This window comes from Microcaecilia unicolor, chromosome 8 (genome assembly GCF_901765095.1).
Source record: "Microcaecilia unicolor chromosome 8, aMicUni1.1, whole genome shotgun sequence".
Taxonomy (NCBI): Eukaryota; Metazoa; Chordata; class Amphibia; order Gymnophiona; family Siphonopidae; genus Microcaecilia; species Microcaecilia unicolor.
In genome coordinates this window covers 93,421,646-93,447,007 of record NC_044038.1, presented here as the reverse complement: position 1 = coordinate 93,447,007, position 25,362 = coordinate 93,421,646, and the positions used below count along the sequence as shown (strand labels likewise).

Below are 25,362 nucleotides of genomic sequence, written 5' to 3'. Positions count from 1 at the left end.
GTAATTGAAGTCACCCATTATTATTGCATTGCCCATTTTGTTTGCGTCTCTGATTCCTTTTATCATTTCTGCGTCCTCCTGCTCATCCTGGCAAGGCGTACGGTAGTACACTCCTATCACCGTTCTTTTCCCTTTTATACATGGAATTTCAACCCACAATGATTCAAAGGTGTGATTTGTGTCCTGCTGAATTTGTACTCTATCTGAGTCAAGGCTCTCATTACTATACAATGCTACCCCTCCACCAGTCCAGTCCACCCTATCACTACGATATACTTTGTACCCTGGTATGACAGTGTCCCACTGGTTATCCTCCTTCCACCAGGTCTCAGTAATGCCTATTATATCTAATTTTTCATTTAGTGCAATATATTCCAACTCTCCCATCTTATTTCTTAGACTCCTAGCATTTGCATATAGACATTTCAGAGTATGTTTGTTGTTCCTATTTGCATGATGCTTAGTGCTTGACACTATTGATTTCCCATCTTTTGTCTGATCTTCAGTTGTATTTAAAGGCACCTGGCCTACCACTGTCTCTTGTAAACCTCACTATCCAGAAACCCTACCTTCCCTGTTTGTGAGGTATCCTTGCAAGATACCTTATCCCGAACCATGCGCTGTTGTGCGACTGTCGGCCTTTCCCCCATATCTAGTTTAAAAGCTGCTCTCTCTCTTTTTTGAATGCTGACGCCAGCAGCCTGGTCTCACCCTGGTTAAGATGGAGCCCATCGTTTCGGAATAGGCTCCTCCTTCCCCAGAATGTTGCCCAGATCCTAACAAATCTAAAACCCTCCTCCCTGCACCATCGTCTCATCCACGCATTGAGACTCTGGAGCTCTGCCTGCCTCTTGGGCCCTTGCTGTGTTTGTGACTATCCGGAACGGGCGCACCAGCACGAACAGCATTTAACAAATCCACTAACAAAGGCACTAATTCTAAGGCAAAAACTTTGTAAAACTCCCCCGTGAACCCATCAAGACCAGAAGCCTTATGCAAGGGAAGGGTCTTAATTGCCATAAGCACAGGGCCGTGCCAACACGGTAAGCGTGGAAGCGCCGCAGGGGGGCGCCTGCCTTGCAGGGGCGCCGCTGCGGTGCTGCCCCGCCATACCGCTCCCGCTGCTCCGCCTCCCACCTACCTTTAAAAAAAAATTTGTAAAGCCGAGTTGCAGGCAGCGCCTCGCATCTGCCCGGCTGCTTGTGAAACAAGTAAATCTCTTCTCTTCGTCATCGTCGCGCCTCACTGTGTCCCGCCCTCCTCTGAGGTAACTTCCTATTTCCGCGAGAGCGGGACACAGTGAAGATGGTGGCAGTCATGGAGGGGAGGGGAGAGGGGTGTTGTGGTGTCCATAGCTCTTGGAGTCAGCTCTGGGAAGAAATAATCTTTCATTTTGATACAAAGACAGGCTTGCGACGAGGGCTTGGTGGCCACTCTGGGTAACATCACCCCCAGTCCTGGCTGATCTGCTTGCTCCTGTTCCCAGGAGGTCCTCTTGGTTTCCTTCCTCTGGATCTCCCAGTTGTGGGGGTGCCCCTAGGCGCAGATCGGGGTTCTCCTCGCTTTGGCGTCTCTTCCTTGCAGGTTGGCGCTCCTCCCAGCAGTTTGTTCAGCGTGGAAATGTAGATCTTCGCCATTTGCAAGGTCTCGGACTTGGTCAGCTTCCTCTCGTCCCGCCAGGCGGGGATGTCGCTCCGCAGCCGATCGAAAGCCACATTCAGCGCCACCATGCGCCTCCTCTCCTGAGCGGCACAGCCATGTGGGCTTCCTCACACCTCAGTTCCAGACACCGCGCATCCCAGCCGGGGCTGCTTAAGGAAACTTAGTTTTCAGATGGACAGGTGAAAGGAACGGAAATATGGTCTCATCGCTGAGTATAGGCACTTGCACGATGGGGACTGTGGTGTCCCAACTTTCCAGTAAGCCTGCACTTCTCCCATCTGAGTGTGCAGTGTCCTGTGAACCTTTCCCTTCTGTCCTTCTGTTGTATGTTGCCAGTTGTAGTAGCTTTCATTCGTGGTATTTACCATAGCCGTAGCCCGTAGATTGCTGAGTTAAGGAAACGTCCATAGTTGGCTGGACTACTGAAAAACACTAATATCTCTCCTTGTAAAGTCTGACCACACGTGCATAGAGCAGGGAAATTCCTGGTTGGTTGGTTTGTTTATAAACTGTGAAGAGCACACTGCACACGTGGACAGAGAGTGTCCCTGGGAAGAGATGAAGGGTTAAATAAACAATATTTAAGGTCAAACCATAGATAATGTATGTCGTTTATAAAAGAAAGCCTATTAAACAAGTTCATTCAATTTGGATTAGATACTCAGTGAACGCTTGATGAGACGCACCAGGAGTCAAATAGACATTAATCCTATAATCTAGAATGTAATTAGATCGGGAGCATCTTTTTTTTTTTTTATCTTTTCCAAATGAAAGACTGTTTTATAATGCAACACTTTGCAACCAAGCGAAAGGAATGAAAGCAATAGAATATCTGTTGCTAAGGAAAGCTATTAAATTCAGTGGAACACTAAATTTTAGCAGGAGCCAAAATATGGAGAATGGGTTTTGGTGACCACGTGGGAAATTTAGCATTTATAAACTGCATCTATTACTTTCTAGCATGCTACCAGGAAAAAAAAGCAGAAGAGCTGTCTACAACTTTCTTTCCTTTTTTTGGCAAAATGATACTACCCATCATAAAATCAAATCAGGCATTATAATTGTTGCACTATAGTAATGTAACAGCAAGATTAATTTAAACACAGGAAAACCAGCACTGGAAAGCAAAGGGTTCCAATGAAATCCATTTTCAAATGGTGCCTTTCATATCTTTAATGGGACGCTTATGTTATTTTTATCATATCAGACGTCTAGATTATACGTTTATCCAGTCATTTTAATGTATTTTTCTTTTGTGATATCACTATATTCACGTTCTAATCGAAAAGCGAACTTTTGTAATGGCGTTCATTATTCTTAGGTAAATGTACTGTACCACTTTCTAAGGATGTGTCCTGCCTCGATACCTTTTGCTTTCTCTACCATAGGCTATGGGGGCTGAAAAGGGGACAGGGAGAAACTGGGAACTGGTGGGATAGTGGGGCTGGAACTGGGGGCTGAAAAAAAGGGGCAGAGAAAGGGGACAGATCCTGGATGGAAGGAAGAGGAAGACAGTGAAAAGAAGATGAGGAAAGCAGAAACCAGAGACAACAAACTGTAAATAAAATATATATTTTTATTTTTTTTGCTTTAGGATAAAGTAGTATTGTAGCTGTGTTAATAAATGTTTATAATAGAACATGTGAACAAGGTAATATTTTTATTGGACTAATTTTAATACATTTTGGTTAACTTTCGGAGAACAAAACCCCCTTCCTCAGGATAGGATACTGTAACAGCACTATACTGTATTGGCCTGAGGAAGGATGTTTTGGCCTCTGAAAGCTAAATTTATTAGTCCAATAAAATGGTATTATTTTATTTTCTATATATTTTTTATTTCTATTTGTTAATTTGTACAGTTGTGATTGGTACCTTGTTAGTTTTTTCAAATTTACATCTGCTGTTTTTATATTTCCCACAGTATGGTATTTTGGTATTTATGGTATTTTATGCTAGACGGGGGGGGGGGGGGGGGGGGGGGGGCCCAACTGCAGGGGGGCACCAGAGACCCTAGGCACGGCCCTGCATAAGCACTTCATCAACCATAATCTCCTTATCCAGGGCAATACGCTGCTCCAACATTAATTCCGGGAGCCACTGTTCAGCAAGATAAGAAGGCACAACTGCCACATCAATCAGCCTTGTACAATTCACTATAAAAATCTTTAACCCTATCCCTGATGGCTGCAAAATGAGTTCACAAGTGATCTGATTTGTCCATAATTTAGTAAATGGTTCTATCAGCCTGGAGTTTACGCAAATGCCATGCCAACTATCTACTAATTTTATTATTATGTTCATAAGATCAATGTTTCAAATGGGCACAAGCAAAAGATATCTTCTCAAGAGCTACATGCATCAAGCCGCAGGAGAGCCACCTGCAGCTGCTGATACAGTGGTGGAAATAAGTATTTGATCCCTTGCTGATTTTGTAAGTTTGCCCACTGACAAAGACATGAGCAGCCCATAATTGAAGGGTAGGTTATTGGTAACAGTGAGAGATAGCACATCACAAATTAAATCCGGAAAATCACATTGTGGAAAGTATATGAATTTATTTGCATTCTGCAGAGGGAAATAAGTATTTGATCCCCCACCAACCAGTAAGAGATCTGGCCCCTACAGACCAGGTAGATGCTCCAAATCAACTCGTTACCTGCATGACAGACAGCTGTCGGCAATGGTCACCTGTATGAAAGACACCTGTCCACAGACTCAGTGAATCAGTCAGACTCTAACCTCTACAAAATGGCCAAGAGCAAGGAGCTGTCTAAGGATGTCAGGGACAAGATCATACACCTGCACAAGGCTGGAATGGGCTACAAAACCATCAGTAAGACGCTGGGCGAGAAGGAGACAACTGTTGGTGCCATAGTAAGAAAATGGAAGAAGTACAAAATGACTGTCAATCGACAAAGATCTGGGGCTCCACGCAAAATCTCACCTCGTGGGGTATCCTTGATCATGAGGAAGGTTAGAAATCAGCCTACAACTACAAGGGGGGAACTTGTCAATGATCTCAAGGCAGCTGGGACCACTGTCACCACGAAAACCATTGGTAACACATTACGACATAACGGATTGCAATCCTGCAGTGCCCGCAAGGTCCCCCTGCTCCGGAAGGCACATGTGACGGCCCGTCTGAAGTTTGCCAGTGAACACCTGGATGATGCCGAGAGTGATTGGGAGAAGGTGCTGTGGTCAGATGAGACCAAAATTGAGCTCTTTGGCATGAACTCAACTCGCCGTGTTTGGAGGAAGAGAAATGCTGCCTATGACCCAAAGAACACCGTCCCCACTGTCAAGCATGGAGGTGGAAATGTTATGTTTTGGGGGTGTTTCTCTGCTAAGGGCACAGGACTACTTCACCGCATCAATGGGAGAATGGATGGGGCCATGTACCGTACAATTCTGAGTGACAACCTCCTTCCCTCCGCCAGGGCCTTAAAAATGGGTCGTGGCTGGGTCTTCCAGCACGACAATGACCCAAAACATACAGCCAAGGCAACAAAGGAGTAGCTCAGGAAGAAGCACATTAGGGTCATGGAGTGGCCTAGCCAGTCACCAGACCTTAATCCCATTGAAAACTTATGGAGGGAGCTGAAGCTGCGAGTTGCCAAGCGACAGCCCAGAACTCTTAATGATTTAGAGATGATCTGCAAAGAGGAGTGGACCAAAATTCCTCCTGACATGTGTGCAAACCTCATCATCAACTACAGAAGACGTCTGACCGCTGTGCTTGCCAACAAGGGTTTTGCCACCAAGTATTAGGTCTTGTTTGCCAGAGGGATTAAATACTTATTTCCCTCTGCAGAATGCAAATAAATTCATATACTTTCCACAATGTGATTTTCCGGATTTAATTTGTGATGTGCTATCTCTCACTGTTACCAATAACCTACCCTTCAATTATGGGCTGCTCATGTCTTTGTCAGTGGGCAAACTTACAAAATCAGCAAGGGATCAAATACTTATTTCCACCACTGTAGACTGCTTTAGAAATGGTGGCCTCTCCAAAGTTTGCATCTGAGTAGTGCATTCATTAAGGCCAGTTCTGCTTATTCTTTCTGGGAACCTGCCTTTAGAAAAAAGCTTTGAGAAATCATTTTGAAAGCATTCCATATGACATCCAAAGATGGTCCCAAGTCCAGATTATGTAAAAGATAATTCTTTAAGGGTATCCCTATAAACCTGGACCAAAGTAACATCCCTAAGAAATGCCATGTTAAGGGACCAAACGTTTTGAACAGGTTCACCTCCTACTCCTCTAACCAAACTGGAGCATGACCAGAAACAGTAATAACACCAACAGAACTAGAATAATCACCCCACCCCCAACAAAGTACCATCCACAAATATGGAGTCTACCTGAGAATATCCACGTGTGTGTGAATAAAAGCATAGTCACACCCAAATATCTGAAAGCCTCAGAACAGTGATTCCCAAACCTGGTCCTGGAAGCACCCCAGTCAGATTTTTCAGGATATTCACAATGAATATTCATGAGATATCTGCATGCACTGCCTCCACTACATGCAAATCTCTCATGAATGCAGGTAATCTAGTGTTATAGGGCTAGTGTGGTCCAGATGTGGCTACAAACAAGCATTAAAAAAAAATCACTACCCGTGATTAGTTTTCGCACCGCAAAAGCAGTAAGCCTCTTAAAGAAAGAGGCCTGCACAGTATTGGGGGCATAAATGGTGGTATACGTAAAATCACCATGCTGCTGAGCATGGACAAACAAATAACGCTCAGCAGGATCCCTTTTAACACTTATTATCTGGGCCATCAAAGAACGGTGGAGTGAAAGCACTATTCTATGCTTTTTAGCTCCAGTTGAATCGGATGCAAATGAAAGATGACTAATGCAAACCAAAGATGACTAAAATGAATGTCTTGAAGCAAATGTTCATGTTCTTTTTAAAAATGAGTTTCCTGTAGCATTATCACCAAAGGATTCGAAGACCACACCTCTCTCAACACTGCATGCCTCTTCCTCTGGGAGTTAAGTCCTTTGACATTTCAGGACTAAACTTTAAGAGGACACCCCATAGTAACAGATAGATTTTATACACAAAAACAAAACATATTCTGCCTTGGAGCACCCCAGCACCCAAAACCCATGCAGTAACTCTGCCAAGCCAGGAAATATAAACCAACCCCCACCACAGCCAAAAACACTCAAAAATATGGATGGATGCTCACACTGCGAGGATAATGAGGTTCAGAGTCATCACCACATCAACCTATTGCTATCCAGAATCCCATACACAAAAAAATAAGAAAACCAGGTAAGAAAATGCAAAATTCCATAGATATCAAACAAGCATACTGCACTCAGAAAATGAAAGCTAAACAATAGTTTTTAGAAGTAATGTAAAGCACCAGGCTTTGCCCTCCACTGGCGTGCAACGAGACTTCTTGGTCTTCTCAGGGACGATGGAGCCACAACAGGACGCAGAGCATAAGACTGAGGGACCCCCAGTGCCCTGAAGGATTCCCCAGGCCTGCACCAGAATCCAAACACAATGCAACTTCCTAGCATAGGGGAAAGACAGTGCAAACGAAAAAAAAACCCAGTGAAAACAAATTTTTTCCTTCGTCACCACCTCCAGAATCGGTCTCATCTCCTTGCGCTTCTGCAAAGTCAGTGCTGACAAATCCTGGTAAACAGAGAACAGCGAATCTTGATAGCGCAGTTCCCCCATCCGACATGCTCACTGATAAATATGATCTTTATCAGTATATTTAGCAAATTGAACAATATCCTGAGGCTGATTAAGGGGTGGCTGACCCAGGGAACAATGTGCATTCTCCAACTCTGGATCCACCTCCAGAATTTGCTCACACAAAGACTGCACAATTGTTGATACATCCTCCGTTCCGGCAGTCTCTAGCACCCACTGAAATTTTTTGCGCCTAGTTTTCCCCTTACGTTCCCGCCTGTAACCTCCGTTCACAGGATAAATCCCTCCTCTCAGTACCCTTCTCCACCACCACCAACTCCAGGCTCCGCTCATTCTGCCTCGCCTCACCCTATGCTTGGAACAACCTTCCTGAACCCTTACGCCAAGCCCCCTCCCTGCCCGTCTTCAAGTCTTTGCTTAAAGCCCACTTCTTCAATGCTGCGATCGGCACCTAACCCTTACCGTTCAGTGAATCCAGACTGCCCCAATTTGACTGCCCCTATCGGACAGACCATTCACTTGTCTATTAGATTGTAAGCTCTTTGAGCAGGGACTGTCTCTCTTTGTTAAATTGTACAGTGCTGCGTAACCCTAGTAGCGCTCTAGAAATGTTAAGTAGTAGTAGTAGTAGTTTTGCATCTGCCTCGATTTTACAGATTAGCAACTTTCAGTAGCAAGTCACCATTTTTCACTTGCTTCTCTCCTCCACGGTAGTACGGAAGGCCGCAACTCTCGTGCACAGTTTTCATAAGTCCACATGTACAACATCAATTTTGTCTAAAATTTCCTCACATATAGCTTTCAATTCTTGCTTCATCTCACTTAAGAACTTCAGCAAACCGCAGGTAGAACTGCATTGAGCTTGCAAAGGAACTTGCTCTGCTGCCAACAGCAGTGATTCACAGTCCGAGGCTGAATCAGGCCTCCAGAGAAGAGTGTCACGGGGTGGCCTTACTTCCCTGTCTCGTGCTAGACTTACGTCCTTCATCTGGACAGAAAAAGAGACCGATCATGATGATAGGCACACCAAGGACCAGAGCCAGCGAGAACAGAGCTATCAAGGTGCGGATTCTGATGAATGTTTTAGTGTGGGGCTAACAGGAGCTCAAGAATTAAGCTGCGATCTAGAGTGATGATGTCACTTCCCTCAATAGGTGACATTTCAATCCCCATATTAAATTAAATTTGAAATTTAGGAGTCTTACTAGATTCTGCTTTAAGTTATGCGATATCAGGTTCAGAAAATTGTTCAAACAGTGTTTAGTAAGGAAAATCAGGAGACTGAGAGATTTATCATCACCTCTGAAATTTCAAACTGTAGTTTAAAGCATTATTATACCATGCTTCAACTATTATAACAGCCTTCTTATTGGATTTAAGAACTCTCTCAAAGCTCTACAGATCACACAAAATGCTATATCAAGAGTATTCTCGGGTTACTCTCATATTTCTCCACTGGCATCCTGTTGAGCAGAGAATCAAATTTAAGATCCTGTTCTTGGTTTTCATGGTTTTGAATAAATCAGTCTCTCCAACTATAGTAACTGCTTTACAAATCTATCAGCCTTCTAAGACATTAAGATCAGCATCCAAAACTCGTCTGGAGAGTCCTTCTCCTCACTAGAAGAGTAAAGGAAATCAATATTCAAAGTAATTGGCCCAACATTATGGAATATTCTATCAACAAATTTAAGGATAACACAAAATTTGGACAGCTTCAAAAAACAGTTAAATTGATACAGGTTTATGGACTGGAGTAAAAGACTGTTCTATGAATTTTAATAGACAGGACATGTTTTGATGAAGACACTGTTTTTTTAAATATTTGTTGATGTTGACATTTCTTTTTTATTTTGCAATTGAACTTACATACATCATCATTGTAGCAAGTGGGAAAATAACCTAGTCCACATCAATAGGGAAAGAAAGTGAAGATACTTACCTGTAGCAGGTATTTTCCCGAGGACAGCAGGCTGATTGTTCTCACATGTGGGACGACGTCCACGTCGGCCCAGGTTTCAGACAGCATTTTGCAAGCAAAATATTTAAAAACTTTGCCAGAGTCTTCTGGCGTGCGAACCGTGGCGCGAGTGTGCTTCTTCAGTTTAATCAAAAAGCATAAATAGAAACCAACAATAACAACTCCAAAGGGGAGGTGGGCAGGTTTGTGAGAGCAATCAGCCTGCTGTCCTCGGAGAATACCTCTCAGAAGACAAGCAGGCTGCTTGTTCTCACATGTGGGGTATTGCTAGCACCTAGGGTCACTCAAAACAATGAACATTGGTCAATTGGGCCTCGCAACAGCGAGGACATAACAGATTGACCTGAAACCATAAACAACTAACTGAAAGTGCAGCCTGAAACAGAAGAAAAATGGGTCTGGTGGGGGTGGAGTTGGATTGTAAACCTCAAACAGATTCTACAACACTGACTGCCCAAACTGACTGCCGTCTCGGGTGTCCTGCTGATGGACTGATGACCACGTTGCAGCCTTGCAAATCTCTTCAATGGAGGCTGACTTTAAGTGAGCCACTGACGCAGCCATGGCTCTAACATTATGAGCCGTGACATGGCCCTCTAGAGTCAGCCCAGCTTGGGCATAAGTGAAGGAAATGCAATCTGCTAGCCAATTGGAGATTGTGCGTTTTCCTATGGTGACCTCTTCTATTTGAAAGAGTAACACCTGTTCGTGGAATCTTTTCTGGAAGCAAGATTCGGGAGACACCCTTTGGAAGACCCAAGGAGGTGAAATCTAAGCTCTCAACATCCAGGCCGTGAGAGACAGAGACTGGAGGTTCGGATGCAGAAGCGACCCCTCGTTCTGGGTGATGAGGGTTTATTTATTATTTATTTATTTTATTTTATTTATTTATTGCATTTGTATCCAACATTTTCCCACCTTTTTGTGGGCTGTGTGGCTTACAATACGTCTTCCCGCCCGTGCGCTCCCGCTCAGTTAAATGAATAGCAAAAAGAACAAGAACAACTCCAAAGGGGAGAAGGGAGGGTTGGTGAGAACAATCAGCTTTCGCTTTCTCCGAGGACAAGCAGGCTGCTTGTTCTCACATGTGGGGTATCCCTAGCAACCATGCTCACTCAAAACAATGGTCAATTGGGCCTCGCAACGGCGAGGACATAACAGTAATTGTCCTACGGAGAGTGCAGCCTGAACAGAATAAAATTGGGCCTAGGAGGGTGGAGTTGGATTTTAAACCCCGAACAGGTTCTGTAGCACCGACTAGCCAAACCGACTGTCACGTCGGGTGTCCTGCTGGAGGCAGTAATGAGATGTGAATGTGTGGACTGATGACCACGTTGCAGCTTTGCAAATAACAGTGGCTGACTTCAAGTGGGCCACTTACACCGCCATGGCTCTAACACTATGAGCCGTGACATGACCCTCCAGAGTCAGCCCAGCTTGGACAAAGCCCTTCTCTCAGTACCCTTCTCCACCACTGCCAACTCCAGGCTCCGCTCATTCTGCCTTGCCTCACCCTATGCCTGGAACAATCTTCCTTTACCCATACGCCATGCCCCCTCCCTACCCATCTTCAAATCTCTGCTTAAAACTCACCTCTTCAATGCTGCCCGGCGCCTAACCACTTGAGAAATATAGAATGCCCCAATCTATCCACCCTATCAGATTAACTGTTCACTTGGTCCTCTAGATTGTACACTTGTCTTTAGATTGTTCTCTTGTCTTTTAGATTGTAAGCTCTTTGAGCAGGGACTGTCCTTCTATGTTTAAATTGTACAGCGCTGCGTAACCCTAGTTGCGCTTTAGAAATGTTAGTAGTAGTAGTAATAAGTGAAGGAAATGCAATCTGCTAGCCAATTTGAGATGGTGCGTTTCCCAACAGCAACCCCCTTCCTATTGGGGTCAAAAGAAACAAACATTTGGGCGGACTGTCTGTGGGGGCTTGTCCGCTCCAGATAGAAGGCCAATGCTCTCTTGCAGTCCAATGTGTGCAACTGACTTTCAGCAGGGCGGGTACACAGACGGGGAAAAATGTTGGCAAGACAATTGACTGGTTCAGATGGAACTCCGACACCACCTTCGGTAGCAACTTAGGGTGAGTGCGGAGGACTACTCTGTTATGATGGAATTTGGTATAGGGAGCAAGGCCTACCAAGGCTTGAAGCTCACTGACTCTACGAGCTGAAGTAACAGCCACCAAGAAAATGACCTTCCAGGTCAAGTACTTCAGATCGCAGGAGTCCAGTGGCTCAAAGGAGGTTTCATCAGCTGGGTGAGAACAACGTTGAGATCCCATGACACTGTAGGAGGTTTGACAGGGGGCTTTGACAAAAGCAAACCTTTCATAAAGCGAACAACTAAAGGCTGTCCAGAGACAGGCTTACCCTCTACACAGAAATGATAAGCACTAATCGCACTAAGATGACTTCTTACTGAGTTGGTTTTGAGACCAGACTCCGTTAAGTGTAGAAGGTATTCAAGCAGGGTCTGTGTAGGACAAGAGCAAGGATCTAGGGCCTTGCTGTCACATCAGACGGCAAACCTCCTCCACTTGAAAAAGTAACTCTTTTGAGTGGAATCTTTCCTGGAAGCAAAACAGACTTGGGAGACACCCTCAGAAAGACCCAAGGAAGCGAAATCTACGCCCTCAACATCCAGGCCGTGAGGGCCAGAGACTGGAGGTTGGGATGCAGAAGCGCCCCCTCGTTCTGGGTGATGAGGGTCGGAAAACATCCACCTGTTCCACTCCACTCAATATTTTATATACCTCTGTCATGTCTCCCCTCAGCCATCTCTTCTCCAAGCTGAAAAGCCCTAAACTCCTTAGTCTTTCTTCATAGGGAAGTCGTCCCATCCCCGCTATCATTTTAGTCATTTTGTCAAGTTAAAGGCTCAACTGAGCCCAATACATCACATTCTCTTAACTGTTAGGCAAATAATAACAAGAAGAAAAAAATCATTTTGTCAGATTCTGGAATAACTAAGACTCAGATATTCTTTAAATATCATCTCAGGTACCAACAAAGAACAAGCTGGAAAATTTAAGATATGAACATTTTTACTTCTAGCCTGATTTTCTATTTTCTCTGTCTATGTATAGACAAACAATCCTTAATTCCAGAAGTCTCTACAGCATGAAAAGTCCCACACTGAGCTTCCAGAATTGTCAAACAGCTATCCAATTTCAAAGTTTTAGTATCAATATCCTGAACATATGTAGTCACTCGAGAAGAAAATTCACACAACTGAGATACTTTAAAGAGTTCTTCCAAACCATGGACAATCTTCCAGACATCTACCAAGTGTACTCCCCCACGAAGAACAACTTCCTCAGATGTAATTTTCTCAGTCTACTGAAATGGTTGGAGAGAATTAGGAGTCTCACTTATATATAGATTTATGGTTGTGCCAGGACTAAGACAATCTCTCCTCAATTGGGGTAGAAAACCTACTTGGGTGTTCTTTAATCCCGTCAGACTCGAGGGGTCATAGGTGGGGGCGGGATGGGTCTAGCCCCCAAGCTTAGCATGACACTAGAAATAGAGCTGGGAGAGGAAGCTGCTAAGGGAAGCTTAGGCACAGATGTCAAATGTTTATCCATAGGGCCAACTGCCATCTGAGAATCAGCCCTGAGTCCTTTACATCGCTTCCTTTTCACAATAATATTAGAGCAATTCAAGAAACAAAAAAAACTTATCATACTGAAAAAGCAATGGTACCTGAAATTGGTGATATATTCAACCAAGAGAGTCCCCAGGCTCCAGATGGGCTTCAGAGGGGTGTGCACTTTTAGTCAAGCACCTTCGGGACATGCCCCAGCAACTGCCCATACAACATAAGAACATAAAAGTAGACACAATGGGTCAGACCAATGGTCCATCTAGTCCAATATCCTGTTTTCCAAACAGTGGTCAAGCCAGGTCACAAGTAACTGGCAGAAACCCAAATCGTAGCAACACTCCATACTACAAATGCCAGGGCAAGCAGTCGCTTCCCATGGCTGTCTCAATAGCACACTATGGACTTTTCCTCCAGGAGTTTGTCCAAAACTTTTTTAAACCCAGATACGCTAACCACTGTTACCACCTCCTATGGCAAAGAGTTCCAGAGCTTACCTATTCATTGAGTGAAAAAATATTTCCTCCTAATTGTTTTATAAGCGTTTCCATGTAACTTCCTCGAGTGTCCCCTAGTCTTTTAACTTTTGGAACGAGTAAAAAAAATCAATTTACTTCTACACCAATCATATCTCCCCTCATCTGTCTCTTTTCCAAGATGAAGAGCTCTAACCTCTTTAGCCTTCCTCATACGAGAGGAGTTCCATCCCCTTTATCATTTTAATCACTCTTCTTTGAACCTTTTCTAATTCCACTATATCTTTTTTGAGATACAGTGACCAGAACTGAACACAATATTCAAGGTGCGGACGCACCTTGGAGTGATACAAAGGTATTATAGTATTTTCAGTCTTATTCAACATCCCTTCCTAATAATTCCTAGCATCCTGTTTGTTTTTTGGGCCACAGCCACACACTGAGCAGATTTCAGTGTATTATCTACAACAACACCCAGATCTTTTTCTTGAGCACGGACCCCCAAGATGGACCCTAGCATCAGGTAACTGTTTCGGATTATTGTTTCCAATGTGCATCACCTTGTATTTGTTCACATGAAATTTAATCTACCATTTGGCCGCCTAGTCTTCCAATTTCCTAATGTCTCCCTGCAATATTTCACAGTCCGCACGTGTTTTAATAACCTTGCAAAGTTTTGTATCATCTGCAAATTTGATCACCTCACTCGTCGTTCCAATTTCCATATAATTTATAAATATGTTAAATAGTACCAGTCCCAGTACAGATCCCTACGGCACTCCAGAGAAATGACCATTTAACTCTACCCTCTGTTTCCTGTCCAATAACTGTCCAATAACCAATTCCTAATCCACACCAGAACATTGCCTCCTATCCCATGACTCTTTAATTTTCTCAGGAGTCTCTCATGAGGAACTTTATCAAAAACTTTATGAAAATCTAGTTACACTACATCAACCGGTTCACCTTTATCCACGTTTATTCACGCCTTCAAAGAAATGAAGCAAATTGGTGAGGCAAGACTTCCCTCGGCTGAACCCATGCTCTGTCCCATTAAACCATGTTTGTCTACGTGTTCTATAATTTTATTCTTTATAATAGTTTCCACTATTTTGCCTGGCACTGACATCAGGCTTACCAGTCTATAATTTCCCAGATTAACCCTAGAACCCTTTTCAAAAATCGGCATCACATTGGCCACCCTCCAATCTTCAGGTACTACGGACAGATTACATATTACTAACAGGAGATCAGCAATTTCATGCTTGAGTTCTTTGAGTACCCTTGGATATATGTCATCTTGTCCAGGTGATTTACTATTTAATTTGTCAATTTGGCTCAGTACATCTTCCAGGTTCACCGAGATTTCTTTCAATTCCTCTGTATAAACCATTCCTCTGAAAACCATTTCCAGTACAGGCAGATCTCTTACATCTTCTTCCGTAAAGAAAGAAGCAAAGAATCTGTTCGGTTTCTCTGCTATGGCTTTGTCCCACAGAACTCGACAATAGGCAGGCTTTTATTTGTTCAAGCCAGCCCCTGTAGATGATGTCAGTGGGACCAATTAGCGCAGCAGCTTTCGGGAAATATGAACCGGAGACCAGGCTCCTGTGCTGACTTCTCAGATACCAAGTGCCACCCCACTCTCCCCAATGTTGATGTATGTAAATATTTGTCCATGTTTTCTTAACATTTGTCAATGTTGATGTACATTACTATTGAATTATGAATGTTTTGTTAGCCACCTAGAACTTTTTTTTGATTGTGTGGGTTAGAAAGTGCTGTAAATAAATAAATAAAATAAACAGCATCTTTTGTCCTCCCCTTCCTTTTTTTGGGGGCTGCTTTCAGTGCTGGTTGAGAATTGTGCACAGCTACATACGTTCTCAGTTTTGAGGGAACAGCTCTAATGGCAGATGGAGGCATTTATAGTCTGTTTTTGAACAGACCCTTCTTGGCCATGTTTCACCGGATAGGCTGCATCAGGGGTACAGAACTAAAACAGCTAGCAAGGGACACACTATGCTTAGCTCTGGTAATAAAACTGAGCATCCAAGATGACTTCAGCACTTCAACAATTGAAGGTAGCACACAGGCTACTCCTTCCTTCTGTGTGCCACCTGCAATTGATGAAGTGCTGATGTCATCTTGGATGCTCAGTTTTACTACCAGAGCTAAGCATAGTGTGTCCCGGTGAAACGTGGCCACGTCTGGTCTGTTTAAATAAAGAGTTTTTGGCTCTGAGTGTCTGCTCCAGTCCTTCCTTTGCACTATTGCATGACACCTAGTGCCTCTCTTTGATTCGATTTATAGTCTGTATTCCAGTCTTGGCACCTGCTTTTTGCAAAGTGTGAGACCCTGAGTCAGGCTTTTGGTGACCTTAAAATTCTGAACCCTGAGCCAGTGTCTTCCTGGCTCACCCCATAATCTGGCCCTGATCAGACTGAAGGACAGGATGACAGTTATTTCTGGGGACTGGATATTGTAGCTATAGGTCTATTTATTAATTTAGTAAATCCTATTAATTCCTTGTCAAATAACTTACTTTGCAATGACCGAATCAGTTGTTGGCTGCACCTCTACACCTTTGGACAAGGAAGACAAGTCCTGGACAGTTCCCGAGGAAAACCCCCAAAGTCTGGCCTTCCACTCCTCCTTGATCTTTTGGGGCAACCCCTCCGGGGTCTCAGGGGAGTTGGCTTCAGTTGATGGCCATGACTCATCAAAGGTGTTGGAAGAATCTGCGTCAGTGGTCTTGATGATCAGGTGGTTAGAATCCTGCAGAAACTTGAGATCAGTGGGACTAAGGGTATCAAATACCAAATGGGTATGTGAGGAGACTGTAGGCTGCAGTCGAGCTGGGCTCAGTACCTGAGGAACAGGAAGCAAAAACAAAACAGGGAACATAAATAGTGAGCTTATTATTGCAAACTCCCTGATCTAATCAATTATTGCTCCCTCCCCCCATTTATTATTTTACACTCAAACTGAGAAGGACATAAAATTAAGGGGTCACCTGTTAAACTAACCAATCATTGCTCCAAATAGGATACCCCTAAAACACGGCTATCTATGCCTATTCCTCAAATGTCATAGGCAAAGCTAATTTCAGGATAGGTACAGAAACTTTCAAAAGTTACATTTTTATATTTTTGCTATGCTGATAAACCAGACCAATCTGTAACCTTGAAGGATTGAAAACGAATACTCTTGCCATAAAGCATCTCTTACTGTCTCACTTGACAGGCTCTTATGCCCTGAAGAATAAGTAGTGTGTTCAAAAAGGCCAAACATGAGTTAAAAAAAGGGTAGGGGGGGGCAAGGGAATTATAAAATGGAGGAAACCCAGGTAGATGAGAATGAAAACTCATGGCACTCTAGCCCAAGTTAAACTGGAACACCTGGGTCTAAGTCGCTGCACAGACATACCAAGTCACACGCACTGGGCCCCCAACTCCAGTTCACATGCCAAAGCCCCCAAAGCCAGTATCTCTCCCTTTCCTTCTCCCCCCCCCCCCCCCCTTCCTGATTCCAATGTCTGTCCTTCTACACTAACCCTTCCCCCTTGATTCCTGTAACGTTTTTTTTCCTTGCTACCAGACCTGGTAACAGAACTGCTTCCATTGAATCAGCCTACCTAGGGCTTTGGGTCTCCTGTATGATGCATCCTGCCCTCACAGATGCAACTTCCTGCTTTCGCAAGGGTGGGTTGTGTTACAGGGAAGGCCCAGAGGAAGGCTGATTCAATAGAAGCTACGGAGGTTAGAGTGAGAACAGGTGATGGCACGTCAAAAAGTTGAAGCCACGGAGGTTGGTCTCTGCTTCCCCTTCCTGCTCATAGCCATCTCCCCGGCCGTACCATACACTCAAAGCAAACGTGAGCTGCTGCATTCGTGTTGTCGTTCTTTATTGCTGGTAGCATTTTTATTTAATCTCACTTATATTTTCAAACATTACGGCTTGTACAGTACACAAAGGAAGTATAATGAAATAGCTTTTCATAGGTAGAGTAGTAATTTGATATAAATCATAATCGGTGTGTCATTTGGAGGGGCTAGTTATAGTGACACCCTAGCACATGTTATATTCATGCAGAGATTTATTTTCTCCTTGTAAAGGGCTACTAAAACAGACATGTTATGAAAATCAAGTGCTCAACATTCAGAGTCTCTATTTATTTATTTATTTATGAAGTTTATCTCCCACATTAAATACGAATTAGGTTGAAACTTGGAAGAATTTAGAATCTTTTTTTTTTCCTGTGCCTAGATCAAAAGAGAAAGATGGTTTGTGGGAACTTGTTCTTTTTGTTTTCTGGAACGCAGTGGTATATTTTTAAAATGCACTTAATATTGTTTATTGCTACTATTTAAAAGAGAGATATTGAATAATGAGAGCAGAGCTACCTTCATGCAGAAGTCCAGATTCAATCTAAATGTGCCAACATTTTCCAATTCTCTGGTATATATTTATTTTTTCTTCAAGTCTATTGTCTGTTTGGGTGTAAAAGGCATGGGGGTTTTTTTGGAGGGGGGGGGTAATCTTTGTCTCCCAGCTGCACAGACAAAAAAAAAAAAAAGAAGAAGAAGAAAACACAGGGAGCAATAGGAATAGAAAAATAAAATGCTCAAAGGTAGAAAAATGTATTTTATTCTGAATTTATTAATTGGAATATGTCAGCTTTTGAAAATTTTTATTTATTTATTGCACTTGTATCCCACATTTTCCCACCTATTTGCAGGCTCAATGTGGCTTACAGAGCACTGCCATGGCATAGCCATGTCAGGTTACATCATACAATTGGTGTTACAAGAAGTTAAAGAAGGCAAAAGGATTTGTTCAAGCATTAGTAGGAAAGTATATTCTGAGTAAAGTTGTAAAGGTGTTATATTATAGTTGGATAAGTGTTGTATTATAGCTAGTTAAGGGTTCTCGTGGTAGGCTTTGTTAAAGAGGTAAGTCTTCAAGGCTTTGTGGAAGTTAGTTAATTCGTTGATCTTTCTCAGGTGAATTGGGAGTGAATTCCATAGCTGCGTGCTCAAGTAGGAGAAGCTGGTCGAGTGAGTAAATTTGTATTTTAGACCTGTGCAGCTGGGGAAGTATAGGTTGAGATAGGTGCGGGATGATTTTTTAGCATTTCTTGGTGGTAGGTCATTGAGGTCTAGCATGTAGGTCGGGGCATCTCCGTAAATGATTTTATGAACAATCGTGCAAATCTTGAATGTGGTACGTTCTTTAAGTGGTAGCCAGTGTAAATTCTTTCTTAGGGGTTTTGCACTTTCATATTTTGTTTTCCCAAATATGAGTCTGGCTGCGGTATTTTGGGCTGTTGGAAGTTTTTTGATGGTTTGTTCTTTGCAGCCGGCGTAAAGTGAGTTGCAATAGTCCAGGTGGCTTAGTACCATTGACTGTACCAGGTTCTGAAAAATAGCCCTTGGGAAGTAAAGTTTACTCTTTTGAGCTTCCACATGGAGTGGAACATTTTCTTAGTGACTCCTAGAATTTTCAAGTTGTTTGAAACAGGGAGAGAAAAGTTTGGGGTGGTTATGGTAGTGAATTTATTTGTATTGTGTTGTGAGGTTATTATGAGGCATTGTGTTTTTTCAGCGTTGATGCCTGTCTCTGGTATTTTGCATTTCAATTTCTCTCTATTATTGTTGTGTGCATCCTGAGGTTTCCAGTTTAGTTTCATGCCTTCATACCTCTACTACTGATGCCTGGTCCCTTGTTTCATATTTGTTGAGGGTCTATGTTTTTTTCTTGTCCAACTAATAAGGCAGTGATTCCCAAACATTTTACTATGGCAGAATCCCTAAAATATTTTTTCACACATCGAGGAACCTTCAAATTATGTAAACACGTATAAGTTCATACAAACAGATTCTATAATCTAACTTCTTAAGGAAGAGAGTTTGAGGGTCCCCTAGAGTTCTGCAGAACCCAGTTTGGGAATCAATGGAATAAGGTGTAGTACTCTGCTAGCATGTAGTGCCTGTGTAGAGATCTTGTTGCAGTTATGTTTGTTTTGTGGGGTTTTTTTTCAATGTCGTGAATAGGTGCTTTTGGGAATGGTATCATACTTACAGTGCTGCCTTTTCATGCATAAGGTTGTCGCTTTTTGAGTCTTGGGAGTTAGTGCTGTTAAGGAATGGTAAGGTTTTGAATGTGTTTTTACACAAGTTTCCGTATAGTGCGTTGTAGTGGAGGGATTGTGTGTTGGCCTTACTGAAGTGACACCAGAACTTTAATATATTTATTTTATTTGTAGCATTTGTATCCCACATTTTCCCACCAATTTAATTTTAGTTTGTCAGAAAGGTGGTTTTAGAAAATGTTTCAGAATCCATTGAGTGTTGAGGTAGTTGTTTTTATAGCAGATATATGCATGATCAAGTTTAAATCATGATATACTGCCAGATGAGAGATCTTTAAATACAGTTGAATTGTTTCCATAGGTTTGTATGTGGTTACATGTTAAGTGTTTGAAATAATTGTGTTTAAAATATGTAACATGTTATCCATGAAGACACACGAAGGCATTACTTTTCAATAAGTGTAGCCAGCAGCTCTTCCTTGGACTTCAGACCCTTCACTACCATTTCAAATTTATAGATTGAATGTACTGCAAGAAAAACCTCACTCATTGACTTTCACTTATTGGGGTGGTACATATCACTCTTCTGGATGGGCCACCCTTGGCATCTCTGACAACAAAGGTAAAAAAAATAATTTTTTATTTTCTATTTATTGATTGCAATATGTCAGGTTATGGAATGTGCGTCTGCCAGAACTCGTTTTAGACATGACTAGAGCTTGCAAGAAAAATCTCACTCATTTGGCCTTGACCTCCAGCACTGCGGTGGTAAATCTCCAGCTATGGGATGGACCATCCTTGGTGTCTCTGGGCACAGGAGGAGGAAGTGATTAGTGACCTTTTGTGCAGTGGGTCCCTTACTCCTTGCCATAGCCAGCAGGGTGGGGAAAAGAGTGTATCTGACTCTACACCCACTTGTAGTCCGGAGCTAAGCACACCCCCCTCCCTGTGTGTACTTGTTGTAAAAGCATCTTTCTCCCCACCAGAACTCACTGCTAGCAGTAACGTTTCACACACTGCTGCAGGCGCTGCTCCCGAAGCCTTCCCACCGCTACATAAGTAATGCCACACTGGGAAAAGACCAAGGGTCCATCGAGCCCAGCATCCTGTCCACGACAGCGGCCAATCCAGGCCAAGGGCACCTGGCGAGCTTCCCAAATGTACAAACATTCTATACATGTTATTCCTGGAATTGTGGATTTTTCCTAAGTCCATTTAGTAGTGGTTTATGGACTTGTTCTTTAGGAAACCGTCTAAACCCTTTTTAAACTCTGCTAAGCTAACCGCCTTCACCACATTCTCCGGCAACGAATTCCAGAGTTTAATTACGCATTGGGTGAAGAAACATTTTCTCCGATTTGTTTTAAATTTACTACACTGTAGTTTCATCACATGCCCCCTAGTCCTAGTATTTTTGGAAAGCGTGAACAGACGCTTCACATCCACCTGTTCCACGCCACTCATTATTTTATATACCTCTATCATGTCTCCCCTCAGCCATCTCTTCTCCAAGCTGAAAAGCCCTAGCCTCCTTAGTCTTTCTTCATAAGGAACATAGTAACATAGTAGATGACGGCAGAAAAAGACCTGCACGGTCCATCCAGTCTGCCCAACAAGATAAACTCATACGTGCTAGTTTTTTGTGTATACCTTACCTTGATTTGTACCTGTCTTTTTCAGGGCACAGACTGTATAAGTCCGCCCAGTACTATCCCCGCCTCCCAACCACCAGCCCCGCCTCCCACCACTGGCTCTGGCACAGACCGTATAAGTCTACCCAGCACTATCCCCGCCTCCCAACCACCAGCCCTGGCACAGACCGTATAAGTCTGCCCAGCACTAGCCCCGCCTCCCAACCGTCTCTGCCACCCATTCAAGGCTAAGCTCCTGAGGATCCCTTCCTTCTGAACAGGATTCCTTTATGTTTATCCCACGCACGTTTGAATTCCGTTACCGTTTTCCTCTCCACCACCTCCCGCGGGAGGGCATTCCAAGCATCCACCACCCTCTCCGTGAAAAAATACTTCCTGACATTTTTCTTAAGTCTGCCCCCCTTCAATCTCATTTCATGCCCTCTCGTTCTACCGCCTTCCCATCTCCGGAAAAGGTTCGTTTGCGGATTAATACCTTTCAAATATTTGAAGTCGTCCCATCCCCGCTATCATTTTAGTCGCCCTTCACTGCACCTTTTCCAATTCTACTATATCTTTCTTGAGATGCGGTGACCAGAATTGAACACAATTGGGGGGAAGAGGGGGTGGTGGTTGGGAGGCGAGGATAGGGGAGGGCAGACTTATACTGTCTGTACCAGAGCCGGTGATGGGAGGCGGGACTGGTGGTTGGGAGGCGGGAAATACTGCTGGGCAGACTTATATGGTCTGTGCCCTGAAAAGGACAGGTACAAATTCAAGGTAAGGTATACACATATGAGTTTGTCTTGGGCAGACTGGATGGACCATGCAGGTCTTTTTCTGCCATCATCTACTATGTTACTCAAGGTGCGGTCGCACCATGGAGCGATACAACGGCATTATAACATCATCACACCTGTTTTCCATACCTTTCCTAATAATACCCAACATTCTACTCGCTTTCCTAGCCGCAGCAGCACACTGAGCAGAAGGTTTCAGTGTATTATCGACGTTCAACCCCTGCAGTGACAGGAAGTTACATCATAGGAACTGGCACTGGTGTATGAAACGCTACCACTAGCTGCAACCTCTGGAGGGGGAAAAGATGTCTTTACAAGTAAACACGGTGGGGGACGGGACAGATGAGTAAGAAAGTGCTGACTTGCAGGACAGGTGATGGCAAGAGTGGGACTCAGCTTCATCAAGTGCCTCAGAAGAAGGGTTAAGGTCAACCACATGATACACAGATATCAAAAGGGGTGAGTTTGTCATGGGGTGGAGGGTTTGGGGACTGAGTAAAAGAGTGAGTGTGCAATGGGGAGGAGGTGTGGCGGCAGACAAAAGAGGCGAGTGTGCCATAGGGTGGGAGGTTTCCCATGGTTTCCTTCTTGCTAAGTGCAGTATGGGAAGGGCAGCGATGCTCTAGGTGCACCAGATTTGGGGGGGGGGGGGGGGGGAGAGAGCCTGTTAAACATTTACCAGCAACTACTGGGTAAAGATATCATTGGCCTGGTAGTTTTCTTTTGTTCTGCTAAGCTACATTGCACAATCAGTCTTCATCTCCAACTATTATTTAATTTATTTATTTTGCACATTTATACCCCACGTTTTTCCCCACAGTTTTGCAGGCTCAAAGTGGCTTACAATGCACTGAATGGCTATTGCCAGATCAGAGATGAGATGGTTACAATCAAATTAGACAGAATAGAGGAAACAGGGAAAGGGTAAATGAGTCTAAAATGGTCCGTAGATATGCTGGTAGGAAGAGCTGCAGGTTATAAGTTGAATCTGAGGAGTAGGCTGAACCTCTTCTGGCTGGAAGAGAGGTACATCAACTGGATACACCAAGATGACCCTGCTTGATGGAAATGGAGTCCATTAACCACCACTCCTGCTCCCATGGCAACTAGCGCAGCGACCCGCACACTCTCCAAACTCTTCAACGAGAAACAACTGAGAGAGAAGTGGAAACCGAGAAGCATACAAATCAGGCCGCCTCTGCAGCTGGGATCGGCAGGGCAGCACCTTCCAAGAGGACCCAACAGCGCCGCTACAACCTCCAAACGGCCAGCAACCGACCAAGAGGCAGGCCGGCAACGGGGGACGAACCACCGCGCCGAAGAAGCCAGTGGCGCGGATGAACAGTGAGAAGCCCGTTGTCGGCGGGCCAAACGAGCCCTCTGTAATGCGCTGGCCCCTGCTGGGTGATCTGGCACCGGTCCACTCCCATCTGCAGCCGCCACCACACCCCGATGCAATCGCACCAGATCTCCGCTAGACGCCAGCAGCGAGAAGGGAAACATTAAACATCATCTGTCATTTAGACGCCCAGTCTCCCAGTCTTGTAAGGTCCTCTTGTAATTTTTCACAATCCTCTCGTGATTTAACTTGGAATAACTTTGTGTCGTCAGCAAATTTAATTGCCTCACTAGTTACTCCCATCTCTAGGTCATTTAGAAATAAAAATTGATCCTTGCTGCTACACAATCTCACATAACTGGCAAATTGTTCCAAATGTGTGGACCTGCTATCGAAACAGGTGGTATTCCAGGTACCAACATATCTTGCTGTATACCATTTTTCTTTTCGATTCAGATTTTGGACGTACTTAGACATATGGAAATGTCCCTCAAAGCCTCTATATTTTGGACGGGGAAAACGCTGCAAGTAAAGATTTCTAATGGATCTGAATTGCCTTCCATTCAGAAAGGAGAAATTGTCGACCAGATAGACTGGAATATACCTATAAAAAACTTTAAAAGTCATAACAGCTACTTTAAATTGTAATTTAGTCTCTATCTATAATTAGTTTAATTGTAATAAAAGAGGAGTGATAGGCTCATATACATCTACTGCAAAAATTGTTCTTATAGCAGCATTTTTCATCCTCTGTAATTTGGTGTTTAAAAATTTAGAGCAACCTACATACATTGAATTACAATAATCTAGTTGGGTAAGTATCAAAGATTGTACCAACAGACAAAATATTTCTATGTCATAAAACTTACGGATGACTCAATTTCCTAAGAAGGAGAAATGAGTTTCTCACAACTTTAGCAACTTGTGAACTCAAGAACTGAGAGTCCACCTCAGCACCCAGGACTCGGGAGACAGAATCCAATTTTACCAAAACCCCCACCTATTTCTATAGAAGGATTAGGTTTTATAAAAGCCAAAGGTCCCACCCATAGAAACTTTGTTTTTTCTTTAATCAGTTTTAGCTTGAATGATTGGAGCCAGGCTTCTACTGCTGACAAGCATTGAAAAAAGGTTTGTCTCGTGATGTGCATTACCTGAGGTAAAAGGATAACAGTAATGTCATCCACATAGGTGAAAGACTGCAGCTTAAAGACTCTCTAAGTAATTTGCTAATGGCTGCAAAGTCAAGTGTTATTATTGAAATTCTGAAACATATGAGTTCTAAAACAGGTTTCAACAATTCAATTTGATTTGTATTACTTTTTAATGTGTTCTTTCTTTTACCCCACCCCATGATCCCCAGTAAGTTTTATTACGTTTTCACTATTTCCAGTTATGTATCTACTTTCCCCAGTTTCCTAACATATCTTTTGTATTTGTTAACTACCACAGGGGTCAAAATTAGTTTCTTTACCTTTAACTAATATATGAATTATTTCATGCATCTATGACTTTTTATGTACACTGGTGTTCTACAAGACATGTAAGTTTCAAGGGGTAGATACTGTAGTTTCTAGAATATAAGCAGTCACACCTAGAAAAACTCAAGGGTGAAATTGATCCTTTTGATGTTTTCAGTCATCTCACTGTGGCTTTCTTCAGGGTGAAATAATAAAGTCTGTGTGTGAGATTGTTTTTTTTAGTACTTGGAAAAAAAATGTCCCTTCTTGTTGCAGAATAAATAAGATGGAGAAAGGCAAGCACCACAAAACACTTATTACTAACTTGTAAAAATTAGATCTAACATCAGAACATTATTAAATGCAGAAATACGTTATTTCAATTGCAGTAAAAGGGAGAAAATAGTTCTATCACATTCACTGTTTTGCTGCCTCTGGTGTCTACAACACTGTTTGCCATTTAGGTGAGGGTGAGGTTCAAGGAGGCCATATTGCACAATCACATGGTTAAAAAAATGTAATGAAACAAATGTAGAATCACCCCCATACAAGGTTTATAATCCAATACAAATCAGCAGTGGGTCAACAGATGATACAGTTCAGAATATATA

At 43.2% G+C, this 25,362-nt stretch overlaps 1 protein-coding gene across 2 annotated transcripts in view; it reads right to left on the bottom strand.

Annotated features, from left to right (window-relative positions):
- PROSER3 (proline and serine rich 3) overlaps positions 1-25,362 on the bottom strand; it is a 265,873-nt gene that overhangs the window by 102,749 nt on the left and 137,762 nt on the right. For both annotated transcript variants that reach the window (XR_003943137.1, XM_030212288.1), the window contains exon 4: positions 15,973-16,298. The gene's annotated coding sequence lies outside the window, so the exon portion shown is untranslated. The remainder of the gene's footprint in view (positions 1-15,972; positions 16,299-25,362) is intronic.